Raw genomic sequence first — 18,391 nt, forward strand, 5'->3', positions numbered from 1 at the left:
GCTTCACACTGATCTGTTTGGAACCAGGCAGCGAGTAACCATTTCTTCATCTAATCCCTGAACAGCCATCACATGTACCTTTTGATCGCTACTATTCTGGTCTCTGAACTGGTGACTTGAAGATAAAAGGCTCTGTTCTTGATCTCTTGAGCCGTTGAGTCCTCCAAACTTGTTGTCTTCTCTATGTGTAAGATTGTAGAACAAATGGCCTTTTAGCTGTTCCATGATTACGGCAGTCAAATGAGGTGCTTTCTCTTGTTACTGTCAGTGCAAAGTTTGGTGGCAGCAAACTAAAGCTTTCCAGTGCTGGTGTCAAAACTTCCCTGCTTAATGGACTTGCAGCTGCAGTCTGCTGTTTTGGGGTGGTTTTCTGCATTGTGACAGATGTAAGAGTGGACTTTAAAGTGGTGCCTCTGCATTTTCTTCAAAATGTGTATTCACAGGGAAACCAGGTTGGTTATGTACAGAAATTGAGCTTATAAATTAGGCTTCTAAATATCTAGTTTCACTAGCCCCCCTTCAGCATAGGATAATACCTTGAATAGCAATTTTTTTGTCTGGATTTCCAACATCTACAGATGTGTTTACCTGTGATTTGTAGTGCAGTGAGGCAGTGAACCTCATTTGCATGTCCCACTTCACAGATTTTTTATTAGTCTTCTGTGAGGATAGCATATTACTCTTGTGGCATTCTTCCTGTGATAGTTTTGTGTTGGTTTGTTTTGGTTTGGGTTTTTGTTTTGCTTTAAATGAGATGAGGTAAGCAAATCTAGGATGTCAGTGTTGAATAGGGGAGAATCTGCTTTACCGTTCCCCTTATGTTCTGGGTAAACCCTGCTCTTGCTTATCAGAAGCTGGCCAAACTTCTGCCAGAGCAGTGACTCAGAGGCAGATGGAAGGGTCTGATGAGCACCGGAGTTGGCCAGAGTGTGTGACTGGGGGTTGAAAATTAGGTGAGAAAAAAAGAATGAAACTTCTCACTTGTAGTGATAAGGAGCTGCTAGTTGCCTGTGTAACAGAAGCATGAGCTGAAATGTGGCCTGGTTGGTGATAAACATTACTTTTCCTCACTGTTGCAGTTGCAAGGTGGCTGGATGTCTGTGGTAGCATACAAAGCTGGGAAGTTTTGGTGTAATATGTCTGGCTTGGGTTTCTATTTTTCCTCCCCTTTTGAAAGTACTTAAACAATAATGCTGACTTTAGGCTTGTCATGGCCTCTTCTAGCATTAGGTGGTTTGATTGATAAGACATGTGACTTCTGCTGTTGGTTTTTATGGGCCTAAATTTAATGTGTTTTAAACTTGAAGCTTTCCAAGATCGATTACTGAAATGCTTAGAGGGTGTTTTACTGGTATGTGTTATTTGCATGAACTGTTTTCTTGGATTTGATTGCTTAGATAATGTTTGGTCAAAAAATGTGTCATGTAAGTGGCCTCCGAGTTATCCTCAGGGGACCTGATTAACTTCTAGTCTACTGACTCATGCAGGGCACTGAATTCAGGTGTAAAGGTTAAGGTCTGTTTCTCTCAGGTTATATTTTGGGTTCTGTAGGCGAAGTTATGCAAATACTGATAATTCCATTTGTGTAGTGTTTACTACTTGGTAACTTAAAACTGCATGAGCTGCTGATTTTCAGTCCTATTTGGATTTGTGGTGTGATAGATTGCCCTAAAATAGAAGGTAGCACTACATGTGCTGTTTGACCGTTTTAGAAGAATTAAATGTCCTTCCAGAAGGTGTGTTTTATGCTCTGTTGGTGCATGCATCGCAGCTCAGGGGAGTACTTGGCTGTAAATATTTTCCCTGATGCTGGGTGGTATTTGCAGTAAAGCAGATTTGCTAAAATGTCTTGGGCTTTATCAGTCAGCATTAGGAAAGTTACAACAGATACTCATTTTGTGGTACAGGCAGAAGGTGAAGGGAAGGCGGGCTGCTCCAGCACTGGAAGAGGAAAGTGGGAAGAACTAAAACGGGGCGCCTGCACAGTACAAACTGAACCCAAATGTGCTTACACTGAGTGCTGCATCTTCCCCTAGCTTTATACCTTTAATTATTTTACACTAAACGTGTGACAGTGTTTTATACAAGGCAGCCTTGCTGTGCAGGTAAGTGGTGTGTAGCCATGATGATACTTGTGGGTTGCAGGGGGAGCACTGGTGGTGTTTTGGCTCTTCCCCAGCTTGCTTGTTTGGAATGGGACAAGGTGTCACATCTGCACCTGTGAAATACTTACTAAGCCTTGTTTTGGTTTTACTCTTCTTGCATGTTCCAGACATTCCACTTGATAGATGGGTGGAGAACTGCATCAGTGTTTTATGTTGTGGAAAAAAAAAGACTTTTCACCTAAACAAGAGGTTTTTGTGTAGTGCTGAGAGGAAGTTATGCTGTGAGAAATGCTCTGGATTGTAAGAATCTGAACAGGGTCTTGCAAATGTGTTCAGTCAAGTGAAGCCTGAATAAGCACAAAAAGTTTCTGGCAGAGCCATGGTACCTTGTGAGATGGAGACGGTCGCTTCCTGCGGAGCTCCTCTTGTGCTGACTCACGCTTTCAATTGAAACAAGCCTTGGGAACGGGCATCCCCACGTATTTTTAGCCAGGGTTACTAACTGATGTAGTGTGCCCGGCTTCGCGGGGTAACTCCAGCCACTCTCTAAGAGTGGATGGGCGCAAACCCCACGTCTAATTTACCCTGTAAGTAGAGCAAGCCGCAGTTGTGTAACTGCAGCGGGAGAAGCATTTCCACCTCGCTCGCCTGCTCTCCTCACCCCAACCCATCCGGCCGGAGAGCAGCGTGCAGGGTCGGGGTGGGTGCCCGCAGAGACCGGTGCTGCCGCTCGCAGGGGCACTCTCCGGAGCTGGCTCGGGGCGACGCGTGGCCAGAGGCTGTAGTTTGTCACAGCCCGGAGCGGGGTCCTGTCCCTTTAAGAACCCGCTCTCCCAGGGTGTTCTAACCCGCCCAGCCTAACCTGCTAGCAAGGAAAAGTTCTTTAAATAATGGATACGCCGCTCCACCAATCGGGGAGCGGAGCCTGGCTGCTGGGGCGGGGCTTTCTCTCCTCGACCAATCGTGGCGGGGGAGGCGGGGCTGAGCGTCCAGGCTAGGTTGCGCCGAAGTGCAGCTCCAAGTGAAGTTAATCTGGGGTGAAGCAAACAGCAAATTGAGGCGATTTCGGGGGTAGGAATTTTCCGGTTCTAATCGTGTCGTGTGGTGTTATTTCGCCCTCCGGGGCAGCGAAGTTCATGTGCGTGGGGCTTTTTCTCCATTGTTCGCTTTCTGATGATGGCAGGATATTAACATTTATGCAGGGAAGCAGAACAAAAGGGCTCTTTAGACAGGAAATAAGGTGTTGAGAGGTTCAAACTTGACCGAGTTTTCTTTTCTCATCTGTTGGCTTGCACCGGGTGTTTACGCGTGGAAAGATCAAGTCCTTCCAGCTTATCTTATGGAGAAATATTAATTCTAAAATAGGGAGGATAACGCTGCTGGTTTGGAGTTACACAATGTTACAGGAAGAGAGCTCGTTTTTAACTCTAACTTCTCTGATTCTGATGAGATTTCGGCTAACTAATGATGACAGCTGCCACGGGATTATTCAGTGATAGCATTTGCTCCAAGTCATTTGTCTTAAATTGTCTTTTGTTGTATCACTGAGGACGGCTGTGCTGTTGTCTGTATGTTTGTTCTTGATGAGATGAATGTCTCGCAGGTCTTTAGCATTTAGAACAAAGATCTGTAAAAACTATGTCGAACACTGCATTTTTTTTTATCTCTTTATAATCAGTTTGTAGAGTATCAAGGTCTCTCAGACCTCTGATTACAACTACAGGCAGGGGAATTAAGTGTTACTGCTCTGTGTTGAAGCTACAGCCCTTCCAGCAAGGGAAAAAAAAGAGGGGGAGGAGATTATTTTCCTTTGGAATTGGTCAGAGTCTCTTTTGAATCCTGTATTGGCCGTTGCTAGCAGGTGTTTTCTGTGAGGGAAGATTTATTTTCAGTTTCTGTACCAAGTTTATCGTGAATGATATTTTTATTTGGTGACACTTTATGCATCTGAAGGGTCTCCAGGAACAGGAAAAGTACGATTTGCCACGGGTGGCATGGGATAGAGTGAGAGGGAGGAGAGCAGGAAGTGGCGAGTCAGGAAGCAGGGGGATTTAACGAGAATGAAGACTTTCTTTTAATTGTCATCCTTTCTGTACCTTTGACAAGTATGTTAGATGAGGCCATGTACAAAACAGTGCTTTCAGAATGGGAAATGTATTTTCTTCCATAAATACTTTATTTTTTTTATAGAAAACACTTGTGTCTAGATACAGCTGCTCCTGGGAATTGGAAAGAAATACTCATAGGCCTGATACTTGTTGAGTCTGAGGAGTTTGATGTGGGTCCTCTCATTTTTCAAGAGGATAGAAGAATGGATGTGAAAATGGAGCAACAGTCTTCCAAATGGCAGTGGAGAGCAATTGCTTAGACCTCCACTGGATGTAAACAAGTGTGATTATTAATGTATACTTCTTTGTTTCAGTTTCACATTGAGCCATTTTGCTTTCTCCCAACAGGCTGGGTATGGATTACTTCTCTGTATGTCAGTGTCTTAACATTTTGGCATTTTGCCAAGCTTCAGTGGCTTATAGGTCTGAATTACTAATTCACTCTGCTGTTTTTATCTGTTTATAGCATTTTCTAATGTTCCAGATTGTATTTAAACCCTGGAAATACTACTTCAGAATGAGCAGTGACTGTATATGGTGGTTTAGCTGAGAGGTAGTCCAAATCTTGTGTATCAGGGGAGATACTTAAGACTGGGGTATGTGAGTGTTTAAATCCCTGGATTTTGATTAATTTCTTAACTTGCAAGTGCTGCTAGGCCTCGACTGAGTGGCATGGGCAGATGTCCGAGGTGAGGACAAGAATAATAATATAGTTTGCTGTAATTTCTGTAAACATATTATGAACATGTGTATTAGACTTAAACAAAAGGAAGCAAATTTCAGTATTTGTGTGCTTTTAAATACTACATTTAACCAAAAGCTGGTTTTGCTTAGGACAGGAAAACAACTGAATACATGAGGCAACTTGGTTCATATTGCTTGATGATTGAGCAGCCATTCTTCTTGGGTCCCCTCTGCCCCCCAACTTAGGAAAGATATATTATCTTGGACCGATTTTCTTGATTTATTCTCCGCAGAAGTGCAGTGCTCAACTCTCTCAGCACATGTATACAATTCTAATGTAGGCTGTTTGTAGAAAGCAAATCTGCCCTAAAGGATAAACACACCACTCTGCTGGCACAGCTGTACAACTTCTGTATTCAGGCTACAGCAAATGTTTCTTGCCTGCATTCAGAGCTGTTGCTGGCAGGACCTGTGTTGTCCCTGCATGACAATTGGTTGTTCCAGCACTTCTTATTCATAAAACCTTCTCCTGCACATGCATCTGCAGGATCTTAAACACTGTGAATGTGTTGTGTGCTGTGGGATTTATGTGTCTGCTTTTTGTGCCAGGATAGAATATACATCTCTGTGAATAAGAGGTTCTTAGAAGGCATTGTAAACCTGTGTGCAAAATGCAGAACCAAATTTGATCTCCCTTGTTTATGAGGTAGCGGGAATCTGTGATCCACTGACTGTTGGTGGCACTTTCTAGTCATGAAGTGGGGTGACGCACCATGTGCTGGGTTTGTAACCCTGTGCTTTGGTACTGTTTAATACTACTTGGAGAAGGCTGCATGCCTCTCTCCCATGGGATGATCTCTGAAACGTGCCTGGAGCCTTAGGGAGGGCAGGCATCCATCCTGTGAGCTGTGACATAGGCTGCAGCTCCCTGCTTGCTGAGAGCCCTCTGCTACACACAGGGGCCTCCTGCCACTCTTCCTGCAGAGTGGGTCATATGAGCACTAGAGGCAAAGCCAATAGGCTGGCTTAAATAATTTTAATTAGTGGCTCTAGCCAACCCAACTGGCTCTTTTCTTCCTCTCTTCCTCCCCCTATTCCCCAAGTGGTTTAGTGATCATTTCTGCTAATTGCTGTGAGCCCAAGGCAGAAGGGAGTGGGGGAGAGGAGTAATGTCATCTTGGAGAGTTTCAGCTATATCTGAAAAGGGACGTCTGCCCATAGTTGTAGAGGTGAGGTTAGGCCCATTAAGTACTTTGCTTGCAGTTTCTAGGAAAGCTATAGTGAAGGAGTGAGCTCAGGAGCTGCTGATCATCCCAGCTTGTTGCAGGGAAGGTTAGTACTGCAGGGACGGCCCTCTCCTGAAGATACAAGGGCTCCTTGCAGAGATAGTTGGCCTCCTGTGGTGTGAAGCTCAGCCTGGGTGGGGCAGATGATCTGGCCAGTGATGTTTACACTGTAATAAGGTTTTGTGAAAATAAGCAGTTAATTACACATGACCTACAAAGGAATAAAAATAGCTTGGATCTCTTCTTGCTTTACAATCCCTTTAACAGAGGCATGAAACACTTGGGATTTTTAAACCTGCTTTTTTTTTTTTTTTTTTTTTACCTTTAGAAATATCAGGAACATTAAGTCTTCCTTCCCTGTTCTTGGTAGATGTCTCACATGTGTCATAAGCTTCTCAGCCCTTAATTGAAGGGGTGGGGTGATGTATTTTTAACAGATCCCTTCTTCCAACTGTGTTTATAGGCCTTTTGAGCTAAACAGATTAGCAAAACCAAAAACTTTGACAGTGCAAAAATGTTCTTCTTAATCAACTTGTGTTTTCTTGGTCATTCTCCAGCTGTTGACAGAAACTGAGTTTTTCATTTGAAAATAACTTTTTTGGCTATTAAATCATGTATTGAGACATAAACTGAATTAAATCCTCACTTAATCCATCTTCTGCTCCATTTATATTGACTCAATCTTCTGAGTATTACTTAGGAAATACTCAAAAAATGAGTGCTCATTTGTCTAAAAATAGCTCCTTTTTAAGCAGCAGTTTTACTAAACTCACAGCTTTTCCTTTAATGTAATCTTGCAGAAGCCAGAACTGTCTCCATGCTAAAGACCACCCCTGATCAGCTATTCTGCCTTGTCAGGGTGTATTTATATCACAGGACTCTAACCTTCAGGATACGGTATTTGTCAGTCTGAAACATAATAATGCTGTATCTGAAGAACTAAACTATAAACAGTGTGGCTGACTTGGCAGGTCCTGGCTACCACCTGAGCAGTATAACTAGCCCAGGGTTTAAGACAGCACTACACTGGTGTGTCCTGTGGTTCATGATGCTAATGCATTTTTAGCTTTGTGAAGGATTAGGAAAACAAATACAAACATAATAATAAAATTGGAGGGGGAGCTTAATAGTATTTTTGAGATAGAAGTGAAGTGCTTTCAGCTTGTTTAAACATTTTGCATTGGATGTGCTGTTTTTAAACAAGGACTGAAGATTTCATCATTAACTTGAGCAAGGCAGGCAGTTTGTGTGTGTGCCACTGAATATAATTGGTCTGATGAAAGCAGAATATTGCATGGGGAATGCAGATATGTTCCACTTGAAGTTTTGAATTGTATTTGCACGTAAGAGGCAAGAGAGACCTACAGATTCTGCAGGCAAAGATACAGAATTTCAGTACCTAATTTGGACATATTCATGCCTTTTTATATACAAAAGGCTGTCTTTGAGTTAGATTTCAAAAGAAAACATTGAGTGAGTTGTTGATAGTGCTGTTTTGAGGGTGGGGTGGCAGGGGAGATAGGAGACTGCCGAGGAGGGTTAAATTGTTTCTCTGTTATACCCTGAATGAATTTAACATGTTTTTTTCTAAAACCATATCTAGAATCAAGGCCTTAATGCAGTGTTATGTTACCACACAGCGGAATGTTTTCTGTGCCAGCAGAATGACCTTGTATTGGAATCTGCACCATTACTATGGTAGGGGCAAAAGAAGTGGCTGTATTTGAGTGTTAAACTGAAACCTTTGGAGATGGTTCTTCCTGCCTAGTTCCTTCAGAATTGGGTAAGAAGCTTGAGGTAGCTTTTGTTGCCGATACAGGAATATTTTCTAAGTGAACTTCACCAGACTTACGTTGGGATTGTGCTATCCAGGTGGTATGCTAGTATGATGTACTAGTGGATGTTGGTGTGAAGTCCTTGAATGAAGTGATTTTGTAGGTATTAATTAGAATTAGTTATCAAACAAATACTGTTGTTCTGGTGAAAAGTAATTATTTTAGTGTTTACTGATATCAAAACAGTTCAATTATTAATTTACTAAGAAGGAAAAAAATAATAATGTGGCAATATGGAAGGACTTACTGGGAACATTTTTTAGGGATGAGACTATAGAATTGCTCCATAGGGTTGTTTTGAATATCAGTGTATTTTCATGGGGTTTGTTTAAAGTATCCTGGGGGAGGAGGAAGGCAGCATTAGTAACAACAGGTCAAGGTAGGTGTATTATTACTTACATAACAAATTGTCAGCAGAGTGTGACAAACTGTGCAGGGCTGAGATTAGTGCTGAGATCAAGGAGTGTTTGATTTGCTGTGGACTGGACTGGCAGCCATGTATGAGGGATATTTTTCTTTCCAAATAGGTCTAGTCATACTGGACTTTAATGTTTTGAGTGAGATTTGAAATTCTTAAGCATAGCAATGAAGTAATTCTCTGGCTTTAAAACATCTTTTGTTAAAAACAACAAAAAAATTTGATTTCACACTCTGGTCACTTAACTGATTGTGCTGTCTTCTTGCATTTGCTTTTTCTTTTGGTGTCTATGAAACTTTTGACTGTTACCTATGGTCTCTCTTACTGCAAGAATTAGATTGTTATTCTGCAAAGTCATCATGTGACTGATCTGTGGTCTTAAGTTTATACCCAGTCATTCTTTATATAAATAAATCCTGATTAGTTGCTATCCACTTACCCTCCTTTTATCCCCCACTGCACATTCGGAATGCTTGAAATACCTGTGTGCTCTGAGGAGTACCTCTGTCCTTGCTGCAGCTTTGACACCTGAATTTCTCAGACTGTCTAGGCCTGAGATGAAGGATTTGACTCTTCTTTGTATGTCCTGATAGCTTTTTCTGGTGAACTTAGGCAGGGTGGCATATACAGAGTAAAATACATGTTGCAGTGTTGCTGGGTTTGCTTAAGTAGTATTGAGTTAGTTGTTTAAAATGGGAAAGTCCTCTCTTGAAACCTGAGGTTATGCATTAAAATTAGTGATTTTAACATAGGGGATACAGATACTGTTCAACAGTAGTGTGAGGCTTTTTGTCCTAACCAAAAGAGTATGAGACAGGAGAGAGATCTGTGGGACAGTGTTAAGGCATTGGGCTTTTGTTTTTCAAGCCATACCAAGGACATGGTACTTGTGGAATTAACCTGGTATGAGCAGCAGCTAGATGCCTGTGAATGCATCTTTAGGTCAAGCTGAAGGGCACTGGTCTTGCAGATCCCCCTTGTTTCTGACATTATTCTGTAATAAAAGGGACCATATTGTGCTCTTTTTCTGTTGTTTTCTGGTAGAAGCCCTGTTGGCCAGTGTTTGTGAGTGGAAAGAGCATTGTGATAGAAAACTGCACCTTGCTGACAGTTGAGGTGCAGTATCTTATGAGCAGGTTGTGTTCCTTCTTCATCCATTCTATACAGGCGTTTATATGCCAAGCACAATAACTGAAGAGAGATCTGGCTTGAATTTTCTGTGTTTGTCTACTTTTCCTTTTATATCATGAATTTTCCTTTATCTAGAAAGTGCTGTTACTCTGTCATGTGTCAATCTGTTCTCAGGCAGAATACAGTCACTATGGCAAGAGGATAAAAAGAGAAGTCATATCTACTTAAAGAGTTATTATTCAAAAGGCTTCTAAAAATGCAAATTTCTGTTTATGTGGCTTGAGGAACAAGGGGGAAGTCCCATGCAACTACTTGACAGCTTGGCCTTTATAGATACAAGTCCCTGCCTTAAAGACATTTATGGCTATATTTTTCTATGTAGAATTGTAGAAAACTCTGTACAAAGGTACCATTGTAATAAATGGGGAGACAGTGGCATCCAGCCATGCTATTTTTAGGCTATTGTGCTCTTAACTTGCTGATTTAAGTGTTCTGGACAAGTAAGTGGGGGAGACATTCTACTAGAAATGCATGCTCACATAGCTGAAACTTGTCTGAAAACAGAATGAATAGTAAACTTGGTTGTCAGAAAAGCAGTTTGCAGAACTGTACCTGGAGTGTTAGTAGGTAAAAGGGATGCTCTGGTGATTAAAGCATAGTGTTTGCAATGCAGGCTCTTACTTGAAAGCTGTCAGCTCTGTCTTGTCAGTTGAGAAATTGAAATACAGGCAGTCTGTTCTGTATGGGCTTGGGAAAGAAGGATAAAAAAATTCTGTTCCATGATGGCATTTTTTTTCCCCCACTGCCAGTTGTCCTTAATCAAGTTCTTCCAATAGTTTTTAAGCTTTCCCTTCCATCAAACAGGGTAGTGACCTCTCCATCTGAGCAAGTGGTATGGTTTAGGAAACCAGAAAGAAGAGTGTCTCACAGTGCAAATTTCTGATTGTTCCTTAGCCCCTTACATATTAATCAGACACTGTCTTGGCTAGTTAATGCTGTACAAGGCAACTCTTAGTTTTCACTCTGACCTCTTGGTGATTTATAAACCAGATACAAGAACCAGTCCAAGCTTTTGAAGAATGAAGCCTTCAAGATAGATGAGTTCCTGGCCCAGCAGCACTGTGGCAGAAGTATCTAAAGCTGTGAGTTACCTGTATCATGAAATCATCACTTAAGTTGCATATAAATACATATTGGATGCATATGTATTGGTTGCACTTGCACATTTACACGTTGCAGCATTTCAGGCAGTGTAATGTGACAGCTGAGAGGAAACAAAGGAAAGATGCAAAACTCCGTAGCGTGACCAGTTGGTATATTCATATCTTTAGTGAGACTTGACAGTATATTAAAGTGATGGGTGAATACCAGTTGGCCAGCATGGTGGTTGCTGATCAACTGCATAATACTTTCCTATGCTCTGTGCAGTGTCATAGGTTTTAGTATTTAGACATCCAGTAAATTGTTTGGCATCATGTAACCTGGCTTCCCCAGTGACTGAAATAATAATTAAGGAAAAAAAGTCCAACCAACCCAACAATGAAAAACCCTAGAATAGCATTAGGGTTAAAGCAAAGTAGCACCTTTGAGTCCCCTGACTAAATTTAAATGCATTGCAAAAGATGAGGAATGCAGCTTCACCACAGGGAACTTCATACTTATACCTCTTCAGCTGAAAACTTGTCCTTAAATACACTCTTTGTTTGGTCAGGCTTTAGCTTTAGGTTGAGTTCCCCATCAAACCACAGTATGGGTATTGTATAATTTTGAACACCTAAATTAGACATAGTGCATAACTCTAAATAGAGCAACACATCATGCATGATAATCACAATGTTCTTGGAAGTTAAGTTGAATTCAGGATGCCCCAGCCAGAAATGATGACGATGATCACCTTATTTATTAACAGCCAGGAACCCTGATATTAAAGCAGGACCTCCCTTAGCATTAGGCCCATGTAGAGCTGTAGCATTATAAGTTAATTAAAATTCTACATAGTGCTGTTTATAAAACCAAATTATAATGTGTTTTGTACTTACTGTCAGTTCTCAGCAACAGGTGTTTTGTTAACAAGAAATTGTCTATTTTGGGGACTTGTTTTAAAGTGGATTTTATCGCTTCTGAATTTGATATGCTTAAAAGAAGTGAAACTTACGCTGTATTGAGAGATTACTTATTCACTGATGCTCAAAAGAGGCGATTACTGAATCTGTATCTATTCTTTCAGTAATTATATGGGTAGTCTTGTGTTTGAATCCTTCTTACAGGTTACTTTTTACCAGTTTGTAAAGCCAAGCCTGTTTTAAAACACAGCATCAAAGGTGATCTATGGATTTGCCCTCCTGCATCCCATAAGCTTTGGTCTGGTATCTGAAGGAAATATAGAGGATTTTAGAATCTCCTGATACTAATTTTACTCAACCTCTGATTTCTGGAATGTCCGACTTTAATATGTGATGCCAAAGAAACTGGAATGTAGCCTTGTCTTGTCTGTTTCAGAGGAGCTTTCTTATCTTTTATAGAGCATTTTAAAAGAAGTCATTTCTGTAATCTGACAGATTTCAAGTAAGCTCTAAATTTACAGGCCTGTGTAGAAGACTGGAGAGCAAATTGATGGTTCCTGTAGTCTTTGGCTTAGGCACCTTAATGCCAAAGCACAGGGAAGAGATAGTGCAAACTCTAGAGAGGAAAGGGTTTCTTGAGCAGTATCTCCAGCTACTGCAGCATGACAGCGGTCCAGCTACATGTGGTGGAGACTGTGGTTTGTGTGAGTTGATGTAGCCGGCTGCTGACAAGCAAGTACTGAGATAGTTTGGTTATTGTAATGGGTCTATCTCCTGAGTCTTATTCCCCTGGAGCAGAGATGCCAAAGCAAGTGCTACCTAAAAGTATACTCTTTTAGTAGTAGTCGCATGTTCCATTGCAAGTGTAACTTCATGTAAGGTTTCTGTGGCAGTTTCGTCAGAGACAGCCATCTTCCAAAAATAGACCTGCTGAGCCTGTCTGCCTCTAGCTTTAAATCTGGGGTGATCTGGGTGCACTAAACTGAGTAAGTGCAGCTTTGTGTTTTGGGAGAAAAACACTTTGGTCTCTCCTCTAGCTTGTTTATGGACATACAGTGCTTTGGGTAGGACAGCATGACCAGCGAGGCAGCTGGCCAGTGTCCTCTCTGCATTCCTTGGATATGCTGCTTAAACTTTTCTCACTATGACCATTATGGATACCAGTAAAAAAACAGCTTCCCTAAACATGACGTTCTTTTCTCAAGTTCACTTTTTGTGGTCTGTAATCCACTAAGAAATTGCCTTCATCCAGAACAGCTATACTTGCAGTGTCACTCTCAGTGCTTTTACTGTTTACCTAGTTACCTTTATCGAAGGACCCTGTTGTGTCTTGCTGTAAACAAGCATGTCTACCTCCAAGGCTGCTTTGCTGCTTTTTCTCTTGAACCAAGAAGTGACTTTTGTGATGTGTGTGAGTTTGGTTTTGTTTTTTGTTCACTTGCATTCAGGTTGACCTCTTCAAAAAGGCAGTTTTGTCTGCTTAGATTTTCTGATAGTCATCCCTGAAGAGACAGAAACTTAGAACACGTGAGTGGTGCTCTTTGTGAAAGCATCTCTGTACTTCTCTGCACTAGAGTTTCTTGGATTAACTGGGGTTGCCTGCACGTGTTGTGCTGCTGGGGAATAAGAAGTAAATAAAGAGGCTATTAAGTTTTCTAAGAGAAAAAATGTTTCTTTGAATACCACAAAGTTTGGGTACTGGCATATGAAAGGGCTGAATTGTAGTGGTGCTGCAGTTGATCTCAGACAATTAAGTTCAAATGTACGTGCTTAAATGTACAAACAGTGATAGTCCTTGGCATCTTGAGTTGCATTTTGCTGCTTCAGGCTAAATGTTAATCCTCCAACATTAAAAATAGGAGGAGAATTCTTGAAGGCTGTATACAGGGTCTGCATTTACTCCTTTGGGTGCTGCAGCAGTTACAATATGCTCCAGCATGAAGTAGTGGGGGTTTCTGCAGAAACCATTCCATCATGTAGTGAAAAGCCGGTAGCTCTGTGTGGCAGCTTTCAGTAATTTCAACACTTAGACAAAACTGTGTTTGTCTGTACTCTGCCTCTTTGAAATCCCATGTAAACAAAATGTGATTCTTCCTACTAGTCAATAAAATATACCTGTTGCATCACTAGGGTTTTTTTTAGGGTTAATCTTCAGTAGAGTAGTAAACTTCATGGAATCGCCCCCTTATTTGGTGACTACACTAAAAAGTTTGGAAATTAAATACGAAATTTACTTATATTTCTGGGTTTTGTTTGTCCAGTTTAAGTGGTCACCGCAAGTAATTTAATGCATTTACGTGAGGTGAATGAGAGTTTCCGAGGTACCCCGTTTTACAGCACTTGATCTTTGGTTCTAGTAATCTGTACTTTGCAAAGGCTGAGCATGGCCACAAGTAGTAATTATGAAGTCACATCTGTTAAAAGTGTATGCAGACAAGCATAGAAAGCTGAATCCTTATCAGTGATCTCCTTGATACCAGTATAGTATCTGTGTCTTTGTTCTTGCCTAGTAAGACTGAAGAGGTTGTATTGAAATGTTCTCTTGTTTCTCATGTGACCTTGAGAACAAGAGCAGACAGCTGTAGCTGGCAATATATATGCTTTAACACTAGGGGCTTTGTCTGTACCAAGTGTTCCTGGGTTGTGTAATGATGTAACATTGGTAGTATGATACTCTGGCTCAAATTAGTTACGAAAGTTGCTAATGTTCCTTCCCTTCCTAAGGCCTAAACTCTTTTTGTCTATCTGCCACTTCTGAGATTACACTTTCTCTCATATGTGTGGCTCATTTCCACCAGAGTGATTCTTCTAGTCTTTCTGCCATCTTAAATCGGGGATTTATACTGTACAGAGAATGTATGTTTCTTGAGGGTCCAAATTTTAGTTATATTAATTCTTGTACTGAAGGATTTAAATTTGCAGACCACTTAGAAATGAAGAAAAAGCTTCTGTAACTCTTTCCATCTTTTTGTAAAGTTTCTGCTGGGAGTGTCTAATGTAAGTGCTTGATTGAAGCCTAAAATAAGTCTATGCATGAAACAAAAATAAAAAGCTGCTCAACAGGAATAGACTGGAACATAAGTAGATATTGAATGACCTAAGTGAATTGAGAAAACGTCTGATGAAAGCCTCTGGTCACTAGTGTGAATATTTTGTTTTTGATATTATGTCATTATATAAATTCTACCTTAGTAATTCAAATTGCAACTTAAAACTGTGTTTAGCCGTATGCAGGAAGAAAACTCGAGGCCTACTGGAATGAATTGGAAGCTTTAAAATGCAGGGGTTCTCTTAGTGCTGAGGAAGTTGGATAACTCCTGTGTTTTGAAAAATGTAGCAGCTGTGTGTTCTGCTGCAGGAACAAAGAGGTCACTGCCCTTACAGATCTGATTGCATAGTTGGTCCTTAACCATATTCACTTTTTTTAACTCAAAGCATTCTGATGAAACTGGGTCAGTGTAACCACACATGTAGCTACGCTGGCAAATATGAACCAGCTGGAGTTTTTTAGCCAGGGTGAGCTGCAGATGAAATGACATGTCTGACTGCAACGAGCAAGCTGGCCTGAACTGTAATGTCTGAGGCCCCTATTCAAATCTGCCAGTTCTTCTTGGCTCCATAGCAAGTTCCTGGGACATGCTAATGCTTTAAAGTAGCTACAAATGACTGCTCAGTGAATGTAAATTGGGGCCTTTTGGGAGAGAGAAACAGCTTAAAAAGAAAACGGAGTCATTCTGTGAGTCCAGTGTTCTATACCCTGCGTAGTGTCCTTCTTGAAGCAGGACACCTGAGGAGCTGTGTATCCGCAAGTTCCGCTGTGAAGCGGCATCCTTAAAACACAGACAGTGCTTTGGTAACTTCAGCAAGATTCAGCAGGACTCTGTTCCTTGGCCTTTATTTGCCTTTGTTTTGATAAACCTGTAGAGAAATGTATTTCCTATTTACTGTTTTTTGTACCAACATGCCTTTTCATCTGGTGATACAGGTGGTATTGGATATCTGTACCAGTGCATGCTCTAAAATGAAATGTATTTTTGTCTGCACAACTTTTTCTCTTGCTTTTATATGTCCTTGGGATAAACCTTTATATATTTAAATAGCGCAAATTACAATTTTTGCAGTTTCTTCCTTGCTTTGTTAGCACAAAGAAAATGACCATTAGTACTGGTGCTTCTTATTGTGCTGAGCTGCTTCATTATAAAGGTGATTATGATAGAGGTGGGAATATTTTAATCACTTGTTAAAATTGGATTCATCCTTCAAGGTGAGTGTCAGCTGAAATCTGTCAGTGTGTTGATCTTGGTGAACAGAGTATGTTATGCTAAATGCTCTGCTTTCTCTTCGAGAAGCATTTTCCAAGCTGGTATCTGTATGGTTCAGTTTCAGTGCTGAAGGAGAATGCTGTTTGGGTGGTCTCTTCTGCTTCAGTGTTAGCAGCTGGGAGGGATCCTTCCCATACCAGTCATGGATTTTAGGAGTGTTTGCAGAACACAAGACTGTACTTGAGCTGAGGTAGCAGATGTGAGGATCTGCTCGCTTTCTCTACCGCAACTTGAAGTATGAGGCCAACTGGAATTTGGGAAATCTTTGAGGAAGATGAGGAGAAGGCTGGCTTCTGTGCAGGAGTTCTTATTTTCTGGTTGAGATGAGGGGGAAGGGAAAGAGATTATTCCAAAACCTCATGTTTAATCCTGCTAAATACTGTGCTCTGATCTTACTGATTAACATTTGAAGGCTATGAAGCTAGGGTATCAGTGATTTGAAACTAGTAGCATATAAACATTTTAATTAATAGGAAAAGAAGGAGGTGGAAAAAAGACTAGTATTGTGGTGCCTGCTTTGTGGGGAAGGGAAGTACACAAATATTTTGTTACTTGCTCTGCAGAGTATTGGAGTGAGGTGTGTCTCTCCCTACAGAACCTGATGTCCAAAAGATTTGGAGTGCTTTAGTGTTTCTACAGCTTCAGCTCTATACGCTTTATAATTGGGAATGTCTTTTATATGGTTGATTGTGAGTTTTGCTTGATACAGAGATAACTTACTTTGTGCACTGGTGAGCGGGGAATGGTAGGACCTGTAGCAGCAGCAGTAAGCAGGCCTTATAGATGCATGAAGTTGCTGGTATGACAGGAGTAAGAGGAATGGGTACACTTGAAGCACCAAATTTGTAGGAAAGGAGGACTTAGCACGCAGCTCTGCGGGCTGCTGTGCTTCTAGTGGCTTTGAGAAGAAAATTTCAGAGGTAGTTTTGGCTTAAGCTTAGCAATTTTTAGCTAATACGAGAAGTCTGTTCATGGAGTTACCTTCAACAAAGTGAATGTTCTGGGTTTGTTGTTTAAGGCTTTTGTACTCCCTCTGGTTTGCTTCCTACTTATTAGTGCTTGTACAACTGGTTATACTGCTGTAAAGCAAAACAGGGAATATGCTTAAAATATTGTTAAGAGTTGGGTTGTATTTATTTTAAGATGAATCAATTCTGTTTTCAGGGTGACCCTAAGAATGCTGTGCATGCACAGCTTCAGGGGAGTGGGCAGAGCCCAGAGGTACTTGCAGTGTTTACAAGCTCCACATTTATCTTGTGATACCTTGTGATACATGTAGCCGTGATGATCCCAGGACATTACTGTCACTTCAACTATGAAGTTGCTTTAAGTTTTGTACTGCAGCCAAGCTAGACCAGTTTTGAAACTACAGGTGGGGTATGCACTTGGTATATATTTTACAGTGATGCTCAGCAGGGGCTAGCTGCCCCTGTGAAGGGTCGTCCTATCTTTAGCCTTGTCACTTCCTTTTGCGCTATATGTCAGTTGTCTAGAGTTGATCTCTGTCAGCTCAGCAAGCTCTCCGGTCCACTAGAATAAATACTCCCATTTTTTTCCGTCAGATGGATGAACTGATCCGACTCAAGGGCGGGGGTGTGCAGTAGGGGATGGGGCTGTGGGAGCAGGCTCACTCCTTTCACAGTGCTGCTAAGGCTGCAATTTCTGTGACAGCCCACCATTACTGGCTTATGTGATGGTTTGGCTCTGCAATACTAAAGATCTTCCTGTGTGAGGAATTATGGACAGTTTTGAAACAAAAATCATCTGAATCTGAGCCAAGAACTGGGGTGAGGGGAGGTCTTCCCTCCCTCCAAAACATCTGTTCAGTGACCTTGCTGTAAGTGTTTGCCGAGATAGGGACAGAGTCAGGCTGCTCTGCTTGTAGCTGTTTGACTCCTCCTGCCTGAGCAGTGATGAAGGAAAGTCCCTGAGGCACAGTGCTGTGTCATCTTGGCCTTTGCCCACGTGCAGTATGGATCTGTACAGGAGAGGCATGTCTGAAGTGCAGTGGCAGGAACCGCCAGCACTTGGATCTCCTCCCTTACATTTTCAATGCCTGATTTAAGCTAGGCTAATGCTTTAAGCCTGCTCTGCTGCTGAAACAAGTGGTTCCACACGTGTCTTTAGCTAGACCTTCTCTCATCCCCATACAGCACGTGTGACAAACACAAGCTTGGAAGGCAGTCTGTGTTGAAACTAACTGTCAGAAGATGGAGTGGTTGGTTTTCTAAGTTTGATCACTTCCTTGATTCATTTTGGTGCATGTGAGTAGTGAGAGGGAGGGAACAGCATGGGAGACAGAGTCAGAAGCTGGAGAGCAAAAGCTGCATATACTGGTTTGGCATCCTGTGGTTTTAGGGTTCAAATAGATCAGTTCAACCATCTCAGCAGCAGCCAAAATATGTTGTCCCTCCCCTCTGTCATGTGTCATCTGTCATC

At 41.5% G+C, this 18,391-nt stretch overlaps 1 protein-coding gene across 2 annotated transcripts in view; it reads left to right on the forward strand.

Moving 5' to 3' along the window:
- Positions 1 to 18,391, forward strand: part of ZFAND6 (zinc finger AN1-type containing 6) — a 33,754-nt gene that overhangs the window by 963 nt on the left and 14,400 nt on the right. The gene's annotated exons all lie outside the window — the stretch shown is intronic.

The sequence above is a fragment of the Pezoporus flaviventris genome, unplaced genomic scaffold, assembly GCF_033815535.1.
Source record: "Pezoporus flaviventris isolate CSIRO_AGI_PZ_B2104156 unplaced genomic scaffold, CSIRO_AGI_Pfla_v1 ptg000006l, whole genome shotgun sequence".
Lineage (NCBI taxonomy): Eukaryota > Metazoa > Chordata > Aves > Psittaciformes > Psittacidae > Pezoporus > Pezoporus flaviventris.